Source organism: Lagenorhynchus albirostris, chromosome 7 (genome assembly GCF_949774975.1).
Source record: "Lagenorhynchus albirostris chromosome 7, mLagAlb1.1, whole genome shotgun sequence".
Classification (NCBI taxonomy): Eukaryota; Metazoa; Chordata; class Mammalia; order Artiodactyla; family Delphinidae; genus Lagenorhynchus; species Lagenorhynchus albirostris.
Window position 1 is genome coordinate 77,275,571 of NC_083101.1, and position 12,308 is coordinate 77,287,878.

A 12,308-nucleotide genomic window follows, 5' to 3' on the forward strand; every position below is an offset into this window, starting at 1 on the left:
CTGTGAAATTATTCTCTTTCTGTCTCATTCTACCTCTGTTTATTTCTCTTAATTATTTCTTGTTTACTTATTCTCTGGAAGTTGCTATTTGTGTGTTTGGAGTGTTTTTTAATCTAATTCTCTAGAGCTACTTCCTGGAATTTCTCAGTTGGTGTGAGAGAATGTAGCCAAGAACTGGTAGTCATATTTTTAGACTATCCATGTTCGAATATACGAATATGGATAGGGATGGTATTAGAATTCCACTACCCCTAGTACTAACATGTCTATAGGTACCTTTTTCCTCCTGTTGTTTCTTCTCTTTCTCCTCATGATCTTATGTTCTTTTTCTCTTTATTTTGCTGCCCATGTGTTTGGTGTAGAATGTGGGATTGTTTAAGAAGGTTAAGGCCTGAAATAGGACTGAAGGCAAGTATGAGGCAGCTAGGGAGTTCAGAGTGTCATTCCCAATTTGTCTGAGTGCTTAGTAATAATTGAATAATTGTTCCTCTTCAACATAAGACTCTGAGGAACATTGACATTCACGAAATCTTCCAACACAAACCTTGACAAGTATGTATTTAATGACCTAGTTCACATAAGAGAAGGACTATTAATATCTTGGAGGAGTAGTGTAAGTAGACGTATCATTGCCAACATGTGCTATCTGTTTTACATTTGGTAGTGTATGTATGTCTCTCACTTCGTCCCAGCTTACCCTTCTCCCTCCCTGTGTCCTCAAGTCCATTCTTTACATCTGCATCTTTATTTCTGTCCTGCCCCTAGGGTCTTCAGAACCTTTTCTTTTTTTTTTTTTTTTTTGGATTCCATATATGTGTTAGCATATGGTATTTGTTTTTCTCTTTCTGACTTACTTCACTCTGTATGACAGATTCTAGATCCATCCACCTCACTACAAATAACCCAGTTTCATTTCTTTTTATGGCTGAGTAATATTCCATTGTATATATGTGCCACATCTTCTTTATCCATTCATCTGTCGATGGACACTTAGGTTGCTTCCATGTCCTGGCTATTGTAAATAGAGCTGCAATGAACATTTTGGTACATGACTCTTTTTGAATTATGGTTTTCTCAGGGTATATGCCCAGTACTGGGAATACTGGGTCATATAGGTAGTTCTATTTTTAGTCTTTTAAGGAACCTCCATACTGTTCTCCATAGTGGCTGTATCAATTTACATTCCCACCAACAGAGTAGGAGGGTTCCCTTTTCTCCACACTCTCTCCAGTATTTATTATTTGTATATTTTTTGATGATGGCCATTCTGACCAGTGTGAGTTGATTCCTCTTTGTAGTTTTGATTTGCATTTCTCTAATGATTAATGATGTTGAGCATTCTTTCATGTGTTTGTTGGCAATTTCTATATCTTCTTTGGAGACATGTCCATTTAGGTCTTCTAACCATTTTTGGATTGGGTTGTTTGTTTTTTTGATATTGAGCTGCATGAGCTGCTTGTATAGTTTGGAGATTAATCCTTTGTCAGTTGCTTCATTTGAAAATATTTTCTCCCATTCTGAGGGTTGTCTTTTCATCGTGTTTATGGTTTCCTTTGCTGTGCAAACGCTTTTAAGTTTCATGAGATCCCATTTGTTTATTTTTGTTTTTATTTCCATTTCTCTAGGAGGTGGGTCAAAAAGGATCTTGTTGTGATTTATGTCATAGAGTATGTTTTCCTATGTTTTCCTCTAGGAGTTTGATAGTGTCTGGCTTTACATTTAGGTCTTTAATCCATTTTGAGTTTATTTTTGTGTATGGTGTTAGGGAGTGTTCTAATTTCATTCTTTTCCATGTAGCTGTCCCAGTTTTCCCAGCACCACTTATTGAAGAGGCTGTCTTTTCTCTATTGTATATTCTTACCTCCTTTATCAAAGATAAGGTGACCATATGTGCATGGGTTTATCTCTGGGCTTTCTGTCCTGTTGCATCGCTCTATATTTCTGTTTTTGTGCCAGTACCATACTGTCTTGATTACTGTAGCTTTGTAGTATAGTGTGAAGTCAGGGAGCCTGATTCCTCCTGCTCCATTTTTCTTTCTCAAGATTGCTTTGGGTATTCGGGGTCTTTTGTGTTTCCATACAAATTGTGAAATTTTTTGTTCTAGTTCTGTGAAAAATGCCATTGGTAGTTTGCTAGGGATGGCATTGAATCTGTAGATTGCTTTGGGTTGTATAGTCATTTTCACCATGTTAATTCTTCCAATCCAAGAACGTGGTATATTTCTCCTTCAGTTTGTATCATCTTTTTTTTTTTTTTTTTTTGCGGTACGCGGGCCTCTCACTGCTGTGGCCTCTCCTGTTGCGGAGCACAGGCTCCGGACGCGCAAGGCCTAGCGGCCATGGCTCACGGGCCTAGCCGCTCCACGGCATGTGGGATCTTCCCGGACTGGGGCACGAACCCGTGTCCCCTGCATCGGCAGGCGGACTCTCAACCATTGTGCCACCAGGGAAGCCCTTGTATCATCTTTAATTTCTTTCATCAGTGTCATAGTTTTCTGCATACAGGTCTTTTGTCTCCTTAGGTAGGTTTATTCCTAGGTATTTTATTCTTTTTGTTGCAATGGTAAATGGGAATGTTTCCTTAATTTCTCTTTTAGATTTTTCGTGTTTAGTGTATAGGAATGCAAGAGATTTCTGTGCATTAATTTTGTATCCTGCTACTTTACCAAATTCATTGATTAGCTCTAGTAGTTTTCTGGTAGCACCTTTAGGATTCTCTATGTATAGTATCATGTCATCTGCAAACAGTGACAGCTTTTCTTCTTCTTTTCCCATTTGGATTCCTTTTATTTCTTTTTCTTCTCTGATTGCTGTGGCTAAAACTTCCCAAACTATGTTGAGTAATAGTGGTGAGAATGGGCAACCTTCTAACATGCAAGGATCTTTAAAACAAGCGTTTTAACTATGTTAAAAAATTGCAGGGAAATATTTTAGTAAAAAACAAGGAATATCATTAAAGAAATTAAAACTAAAATAGAATGAAGTACAGATTATATAATATGATATCTGATATCAAATATGCATTGGCTGGGCTTAAGAGCAATTTGGAGACTAAAGAAAAAAATCTTTGAACTTGAAGGCAGCTCAATGAAGTTACCAAAACTACAGTAAAGAGAGAAGTATTTGAAAAAAATTCAACAGAGTGTCGGTGGCTTGTTGGATAATAACAAGCAGACTAGTATACATGCAACTGGAATCTCAGAAATAGATGTGAGAGAGAATAAAGCCGAATTTATTTTTACAAGATTATTTTCTTCCTCAGTTTTGAGAAAACTCACGAGCCCACTGATTCAAGACCTTGACACACACCAATCAGTTTAAATACCCATAACTAAACTGTTGAAAACAGAGAAAATATTGAAGCAAAACAAAACCAAAACCCCAAAACCCCAGCAGCGTAAGAGACACGTTACATACAGGTGAACAAGAGTAAGAAATATAAGTAACTTCTCATCAGAAAAAAGGCAAGGCACAAAACAATGGAAGGACATCTTAAAATGTTTAAAGAATAAAGAAAAAGTCAACTTAGAACTCTTTATCTAGTGAAAATGTATTTCACAAATGAAAGCAAATAAAGATTATTTTAGGTAAATAAAACCTAAGAGAATTTGTGTCTAACAGACATGGACTATATGAAATGCTGAAAGAAATTCTTCAGGCTAAAGTAAAAAATAACAGAAACTAGGATCTAATTGTAGGAATGGGGAGAGTGGGAAATTGTAAAATTTGTGCAAATATAAAGATTTATTTTTAAAAATTTTTTTTAAAGAAAATTAAATGTTAAAATCAAAAGAAGTAACAACGTATTGTCAGATTTATAAAATATGTAGAAGTAAAGAATATGCCACTAGCACAACAGGTAGCACAGGGATAAATGAAAATATATTGTTGTAAGGTTTTATTACATTTATGTGTATTGGTGTAATATTACTTAACAGTAGACTGTCATAAATTCAAAAGGAACGTTTGAATTCTTATGGTGACCACTGAATATTTACAAATGGATACAGCTCAAAAGGCAATAAAGGAGATTAAATGAATTATATTTCTTTTAAAGTACTCAGCGCAGGGCTTCCCTGGTGGCGCAGTGGTTGAGAGTCCGCCTGCTGATGCAGGGGACACTGGTTTGTGCCCCGGTCTGGGAAGATCCCACGTGTCGTGGAGCGGCTGGGCCCGTGAGCCGTGGCTGCTGGGCATGCGCGTCCAGAGCCTGTGCTCCATGGCGGGAGAGGCCGCGGCGGTGAGAGGCCCGCATACCACACACACACACACAAAAAAGTACTCAGAGCAAAAGAAGGCAGACAAGTAGGGGAAGAGGAACAAAGCACAGCTATTTCAAATAGAAATCAATTAGGAAGATGGCTGACTTCGACCCAAGAGTATTAATAATTTCCTTAAACATAAATGATCTAATCAATCATATTAAAAGGCAGAGATTGTCAGACTGGATACAAAGCAAGATACTACTCTATGCCACTGAGAGGAAATGTTTTTTAAATGTGAAAGGACAAATACATTAAAAGTAGAAAAATGAAATGTATAAACCATGAAAATAATACTCATGATAATTTTGCTATATTAATATCAGACACAGCAGACTTCAAGTAACAGTACATTACTAGAGAAAAAGACATTCAATAATGATGAACGGGGCATTTCACTAAGAAGACACAGGAGGGCTTCCCTGGTGGCACAGTGGTTAAGAATCCGCCTGCCAATGCAGTGGACACGGGTTCAAGCCCTGGTCCAGGAAGATACCACATGCTATAGAGCAACTAAGCCCGTGTGCCCCAACTATTGAGCCTGTGCTCTAGAGCCTGTGAGCCACAACTACTGAGCCCACGTGCCTAGAGCCTGTGCTCCACAGCAAGAGAAGCCACCACAATGAGAAGCCCGTGCACCACAATGAAGAGTAGCCCCCACTTGCTGCAACTAGAGAAAGCCCATGTGCAACAATGAAGACCCAACACAGCCAAAAATAAATAAATAAAATAAATAAATACGAAGACGACACAGGAATCCTGAATGTGTATGCACCTTATAACAGAAATTCTAAGCACATAAAATTTAATAGGTATAAAAGAAGAAATAGCCAGAACTACAGTTATATTTGGAGATTTCAACATTCCTTCCCAATAATTGAAAGAGTAGACAAAAATAGTAGTAAGAATATGAGAGGTTTGAATAACACTGTCAACCAACTTGATCTATTAGACATTTTGGGACTCTAAACCCAATGAAGTCAGAATACATATTCTTTTCAAATGCAACTAGAATGTTAATTAAGGTAGATAATATGCTGGGCCATAAAATGTCTCAAAATGGCAAAGGACTGAGATCATAGAGTGTGTTTTGTTTTGTTTTGTTTTGTTTTTTGTGGTACGCGGGCCTCTCACTGTTATGGCCTCTCTCATTGCGGAGCACAGGCTCCGGATGCGCAGGGTCAGTGGCCATGGCTCACGGGCCCAGCGTCTCCATGGCATGTGGGATCTTCCTGGACTGGGGCACGAACTCGTGTCCCCTGCATCGTCAGGCGGACTCTCAACCACTGCGCCACCAGGGAAGCCCCATAGAGTGTGCTTTTTGACCACAGTGAAATTAATTTAAAAATTGGTAACATTCAGGTATTCTGAAAAATCCCTGAATGTTTGGAAAGGCGGCAACATATTTGAAATAACGACTATACCAATGACATGACAAGGGAATATAGAAAGTATTTCAAGTTAATGATAAATTTTAAAAACATGACATTTGTGGGATGCTGCTAAGGATTCCTTAGAGAGAAATGCATGGCTTTAAATCTGTTCATTAGAAAGGAGGACAGCTTTCACAATCAATGATCTAAGTTTCCATCCAAAGAATCTAGAAAATGAAGAGCAAATTAAAAGATGTGGAGAGAGGTTGTGATACCAGCAAACAGTTGAGGGAGGTGCCTCCAGACTTATTTAAATGTGCACAAGCTGAGCAGAGAAGGCTTGAGTTGACACTCATCCAACATAATACCTCTCTCTCTCTCTCATCCCTGCCCAACCAACATACCACACATAGACACATACATTTTCCCTCTGGAAAAGCCTAATGGGTAAGGTAGCTAGAAAATCTTCAATCCCCAGGTCAATCAGAGTGTGCTTAACATTGTGACATACAGAAAACTTGCCTTATTCATGCATTTTTAGTCAGCTGCAGTGACTCTGTTACATAAGACCCAGAAATATTAGCTATGGTAACCTGGCATAAAATGCTAGAAAAGAGGAAGTGCCTTTTCAAAAGGATGCAGAATTCTTATAAATCATCTATAAATGGGTTATATTTCAGTAGCAATAATCTGTGGCATCTACTCTTCAAAGCAAGAGATCCTGAGGAGAGCCAACAGTAACAGTTGTGCCTGAGAGCAACAATGCTAACTTATTTACTATCCTTTGTTAATCTCTATTATTTTCTAATTATGTTGATTTTGAAACTAGTGTGTTTCAATATCCTGGCTTCCTCCTTAGATTTTCCATTGTCTCATAGTCACCAGTAGTTATTCTGAAAAAAATACTCCATGTATTAGGACTGTGGGAATGAAGCTGGTATCTAGCGGAGTTAGCAGAGTCGTGTTTCCTAGAGACCTGTGTGCAGGAGCTTTTCCAAGATGTACATATAGCCTCTCCACTGTCCTCTTGAGATGTTTTCTTCAGTCCCATTGTTTTCTACACCTGACTGTTAGACTCATCTTTCAGTCTTAAGTTCTTCATTGTGAATAGGATGTTTTAACATTAAGAGATATTTTATTAAGAAGCCTTATTCCAGTGGGGGAAAAACAAACAAATAAATTTGTTCAAGTTTTGTTGGAGAGAAAAATAAATTTATAAGCTTTCGAATTTCAGACTTTCTAAGCAAATATTAATAACAAGTTTGAACTGTATATATTTGAGGGACATCATGGAAAGAAGACAAATACTTGTTAAGGATGGAAACCAGAAAACCCATCCACAGTTCATCATACAGATACACAGATCCATTTGTGAAAAAGAGGAATGCAGCTTAGCCTCCTGCTAGAGCTGTATGTCTTGGACTTGGCAGACAGTGTTTACTTACAAGCCAGAGAAAGGGAGCACAGAAAGGAGAATCTATGTGTGACTATTTTTTCTATCCCACTCCGTAGTGTCACATTATTTTGAATGATGAGCATAAACTTTTCCATTGTGTTATAAAATATTAACAGACTTCTAGTAATGGATTTTCATAATGGGCATTCTCTAAGAGAAAATGTACCTATTAAGAAATGGCAAGATGTTGTAGAAGGATCTGAGATTTGTAAAAGCCTTATGGAGGAGGGGGTAGGAATTATCCGTAGGAGTATATTTTCTGATGGTAAACAGAAGGTGCTCATCTCTGATGCAACTGAGCTGTGTTTCACACCCGCACATGTTTCTTCCTGCAACATACAGGGAAGCATACATTTCAGAAATTAGATAACATTTCTGGCGGGTTTTTTCCTTTTCTGTTTAGAACAAGAGCTGTTCTCAGTGTTTATACCTTTTCTGCATTCTTTTTATTTTCTTCTCTTGCTCTTACATTTTCACATATTTGTGATGACTTTCCTTGTTCAGTTAATGGTAGTTATGTAGTAACTCCAATTGACTATATAATTATGGTAAAAGTGTGTTTGGTGGTATTATTATTGGGATTAATCAGGAATGTCAGGGTTTGACATGGAGGGAGAACAAAAAGAAAGGGTATGGGAAACAGCCAGATTCCATATCCTCTGTGGGTTGGGTGACCAGAGACAACCCTGTACTGGAAAGGAAATTTCTCTTTGTCCTCTGACCTACTCTATTTCCACATTAGGCAGATGGCCCTGTCTACTATCTATACCAATATTTGGTGCTGTGTGTTGTGGCCATTAGTGGTTTTGAGTTTTAAAGGTGAGGACATTCATTTAAGGAATAAGATTTCAAATGAAATCCTCAAGGTCTGGGCATGATGAACATATACACGCATTTTACTATACTTCAGACTTTCTTAGCTAAATAAGAACAAAAGTAACCAAATAGATGTGAGGTAGGCTGTATACTTGGGAAATATGTTTAAGGTTAGGTGAACTTTTTGAAGTTTCTAAAGAAAGGAAAGACAAATTTAGGGAAATGGCTTTTAGGAGTAAGTCTATGTATTAAAATATAAATGGATAATTAGGGAAAACATAGGAAACTCTAAAAAGTTATACCTTTGTAACCTTTTTAAGCCTCTGGGCTTTAGTTTTCAATCTCTAAAATGGAATTACTATTCTCTCCTATATGAAGTTACTTTGCAGATTGAATGAGATGATGTTTGTAAACCGACTGCTTGGATTACCTGGCACTCAGTATGGGCTCAATAGATGTAGCTAGGGTTATTTTTTAGTATATTCCATAAAAAGAACAGAGATCCTGAGGGGATGTGGAGGAGTTCCTCATGAGTGATTGAAATATGAAACTCATAAACTATTTCCAAGAATATGATTCTCTCCACTGAAAATCGAGTTCTCTTGTCAGATATAAAATATTAAGAAAATTACACTGTACCATATTTAGTCTACACGGTTCCTAAAATAATATGCTAGAAAAAATACAATAAATACTGTGTTGAAGTTGAGCCAATTAAGCAAGTAGAAACTCTAGTCATTATATTTTAAGACAATGGAAAGGGCAAAACTTCCTCACAGTAAGTAGCTTATTCTGGGAATACTGAGCTGATACTTTCCCCCTTCACTCCCAACACACACAGAAACATGGCTGTTGACAGAAAGTGATGCAACTGAGGAAGTCAAGTTATAGATGTTCAGTCACCAACATGAGACTCCTGAGCTGGAGGCACTGTGATGGTATCACCCACTGTCTCTGAGCATCAAAGGTGAGAGTGTTTTTCTTCTTATATCAGGCTGGTTAATTACTGCTCCAGCTTGGCAATTTTTTTCACCAGTGCAACTGTCAGTGTCTCTACATGTCTACATGTCTTATCTTTTTCTTACTTCTTTCTCTCTCTCCCTCTCCAACTCTCTTCTTTTTTCTCTAATTACTCTTTTTTGTTTGTTTTTAAAAATAAGTTTATGTTTTTGGGTCATCCCCAGCCAGCAATTTTCTTTTTAATGATGAAAATTAAGTTATGGAAGGCAATAAGTTAAGGAGAATTTAATAAAGTATCCAGAATGCCTGGGGAGAGAAATAAACTTACTGGTGACTAAGGAATACTACAGCTCTAATGTCAGCTCCTAGTCCTTTACATGGAATGTGCTTGAAAGAAACAAGGCTGATCTGGAATGAGCTGTGTCTCAGGGGCAAGTAGGTGGGACAGCCAACATGGTCTTGCAGGACATGTTAGAGAATGAGTAAAAAAAAACCACAATCAGTGGTAAAATTATTTTCTCAGTTGGAAATTTCCAGTGGTAGGCTGTGGCTTAGTGGAAATTTTAGAGTCTACCCTGAACGAGACTCCAAATACCACTTGTCAAGATTGCATTAGAAAGAAAGAAAGCTGTCAGTCAAGGAACAAATCTGGTAACTGAAAATTATCCTAAGATTTCTATTGAGATATAATTTTGGACTACGGGACTAACGTTTCTATTTTAAAACGTTCATAAAACCATGAGTATCACTATTGAATCTATAGCTATAAAATCTTTTTCATTTTGAGTTATGAATATTGCTATCTTTCTCTTTGTGAAAATTTCACTCCACTAGGGTTAATATCTAAGTTGAACTTATATGGGGTGCTTATAAGTTCAACTGGAAGAAAATTCCATGAAGTAGGAAGGATGACAGATATTCAGTGACTGATGAGTGACAAGAATGATGCTCCTTTACAGTACCGAAAAGTCTGTTTCCCCATTTCCTCTTCAAGATTTCCAACTGTCCTATAATATTTTATAAACTGGTTAGGAATCCAGGTCTGATAGAGTGGAAGTGGATTTATTGGTTCTTGAATCCTAGTAGTTCTAAATAATAGTACAAAAGGGAAATAACTAGTCATTTGAGGAAGACCAGAAATATGGAGGACATATTTGAGACCACGTGGAGTATAAAGGAAATAAGAGACATAGTTGGTCTTGATAAGCATCGGGGCGTAGCGAGGCCTGCTGCTTCATCTGTGGTGTGAGAGTTGGGCCCTTGAAACAAACATCCCAGACATAGCAGACACAGTGATCTTTCAGAAAATGTTGATACTGAGAAATATTACTTAAGAAAATGGGAAGGAAGCACACTTTAATATTAGAATCATACAACTTGAAAGACATTTTCTCCACAAAGAAAATAATCCTAAAGCAGTAACTGGGGCACCCAGAATAACTCAGAATACAAAACCACTAGTTCAGGTTCTGAAACTGATGTTTTAAAATATCTTATGAGTGTCATAAGACAAAGATGTCTGAATTTGGAAACTATTCTGGTGTCAAATTTTAATGAAATGCAAGGCAAATAAGATGAACAGAAGATGATGAACTAATAATCGCTCAAATCTCATTAAAAAAAAAACGGTGAAAGAAGTATGTTCAGGTAGGCAAATATCTAAGTTTTCTCCATCCATTTACTAGGTTAAACTAGAGGGGTGGCAAGTCCAGAAAACACACCATTAAAGAGAACTCCAATGAACTGCACGTAGGTAGAATTAAAAGCCAGAGATAATAGGCCTAAGTGTTGGCAGTATCAAAAGGAGGTGCAGTGTCAGAGAGGGTTGAACCTGGGCTTTGTAGGGGAGCAAATTAGTGTCACAGAGTGTTTCATGCAACTTCCCTGTGTCCTGGAACTGATTTGGGGAACCTTAAATTGATGCAAAGAAGTTTCAAACACTCCCCCTAATCTAAAGAAAGTCCAGAATAATTGGAGTCTGACATCTTCCTAAGACTCAGCCAGTCATGGTCCAATAAGTTCTGTTACTCAACTGTCCACCCCTTTCTTCTATTCCATTTACATAAAACCACTATGGGAAGGGTAGATATTTCAAAGAACTCTGTTGAATTTCTACATAAGCACCTAGAAGGGAGTGATACAGCTTGTGCTACCCTTTCCTGTTGAGGAGGAGGTGTGTGTTCCTCATCTACAATCTAAGGGAATGTGGTTCACAGAGAATAATTTGTAGAGATGAGGGATGTCTGAGAGAGAAGATGATCCTGGCATTTCATTTCCCTTTTGGAAGTGTTCTTATGCAGTGATTTGCTGATAATGATATCTGTGCCTTTTTTGAACAGAACAATAAGATAATTGGCAAAGAAGGATGGGGGGAGAACAGGCCTGGAGAGGAGAGAGGACAGCCATGTAGCAGTCAGCCTTCTACCCCTTGTGGTGTCAAAAGGATGTGTGGGGTTTTATGGGTCTGTTGGACACTTGGAAGGAGGTGAGCTTCAGCTGCCCTGTAGGGACCACACTCAAGAAGGAGGCTTTCTGTATGACTGGTTCTACTAAACAGAGGCTCAAGCTGTGGCAGAGAGTAGAAAGAAATTAAACTGGAATCAGGTGGCCCTCATCAGCATGGGCAGTTACGGGGGGGTGTCTTTGATAAAACCTCTCAAGGAACCCACATATACCTAATCCACATTTGCAGCAAAGAGAACATTGAGCTACTGTCAATATTTAGTGAAAGAAAGGGCAAAACAGCCAAAGGCGGGGCTCTCAAAGCAGCCTGAGAACAGAGATACAATGCCTCACTATTCAAGCTTCTTTGGCAGATGTCTGGGGGAAGGGAAGAGATAAACATTAAATACCATATAAGACTGAAGGGTTAAACAAAGCCATAGAGCTTGTACTTAAAAGTGACTGGAAGTTAGGGAATCTGTCCACAATGTAGTGTTACTAACAGTCCTCCAAGAAACATGTGCCAAGGTGATTAAACAAGCAAGGATTTTTATTATGGTAAGGAAGCAACTGTGAGAGAAAATGGGAAGGAAGCCTGAGGAACCTGGGAGAGCCAGGCATCAGATGACAATGCAGCGCGGACGCTGAGTGAAGGGGAAAGGGAAGGAAGAGTGGGTGGGTGGAAATGTCATAATCAGCTGTGTGGTCTAGGGAAGATTTAGCAAGGTGCTTGGGAACATGTCAGCCAAAGTTGCCTATTAGAGGAATTCCATGTCTTCCAGAAATAGACTTGCTTTATATCCCTGCAGAGTAGCATCCCAAGAAAAGCACATGAACTAGGATAATAGATCTATTAGTATCTATTGGATAATAGATCTATTATTATCTGTTGGATAATAGATCTATTATTATCAGATAATAGATAGGTAATAGTATCTATCTATAGAGCACAGCACCTGGGGTTCTGGATCTATTATGTTCCCTGTAGTTGAAGGTCTA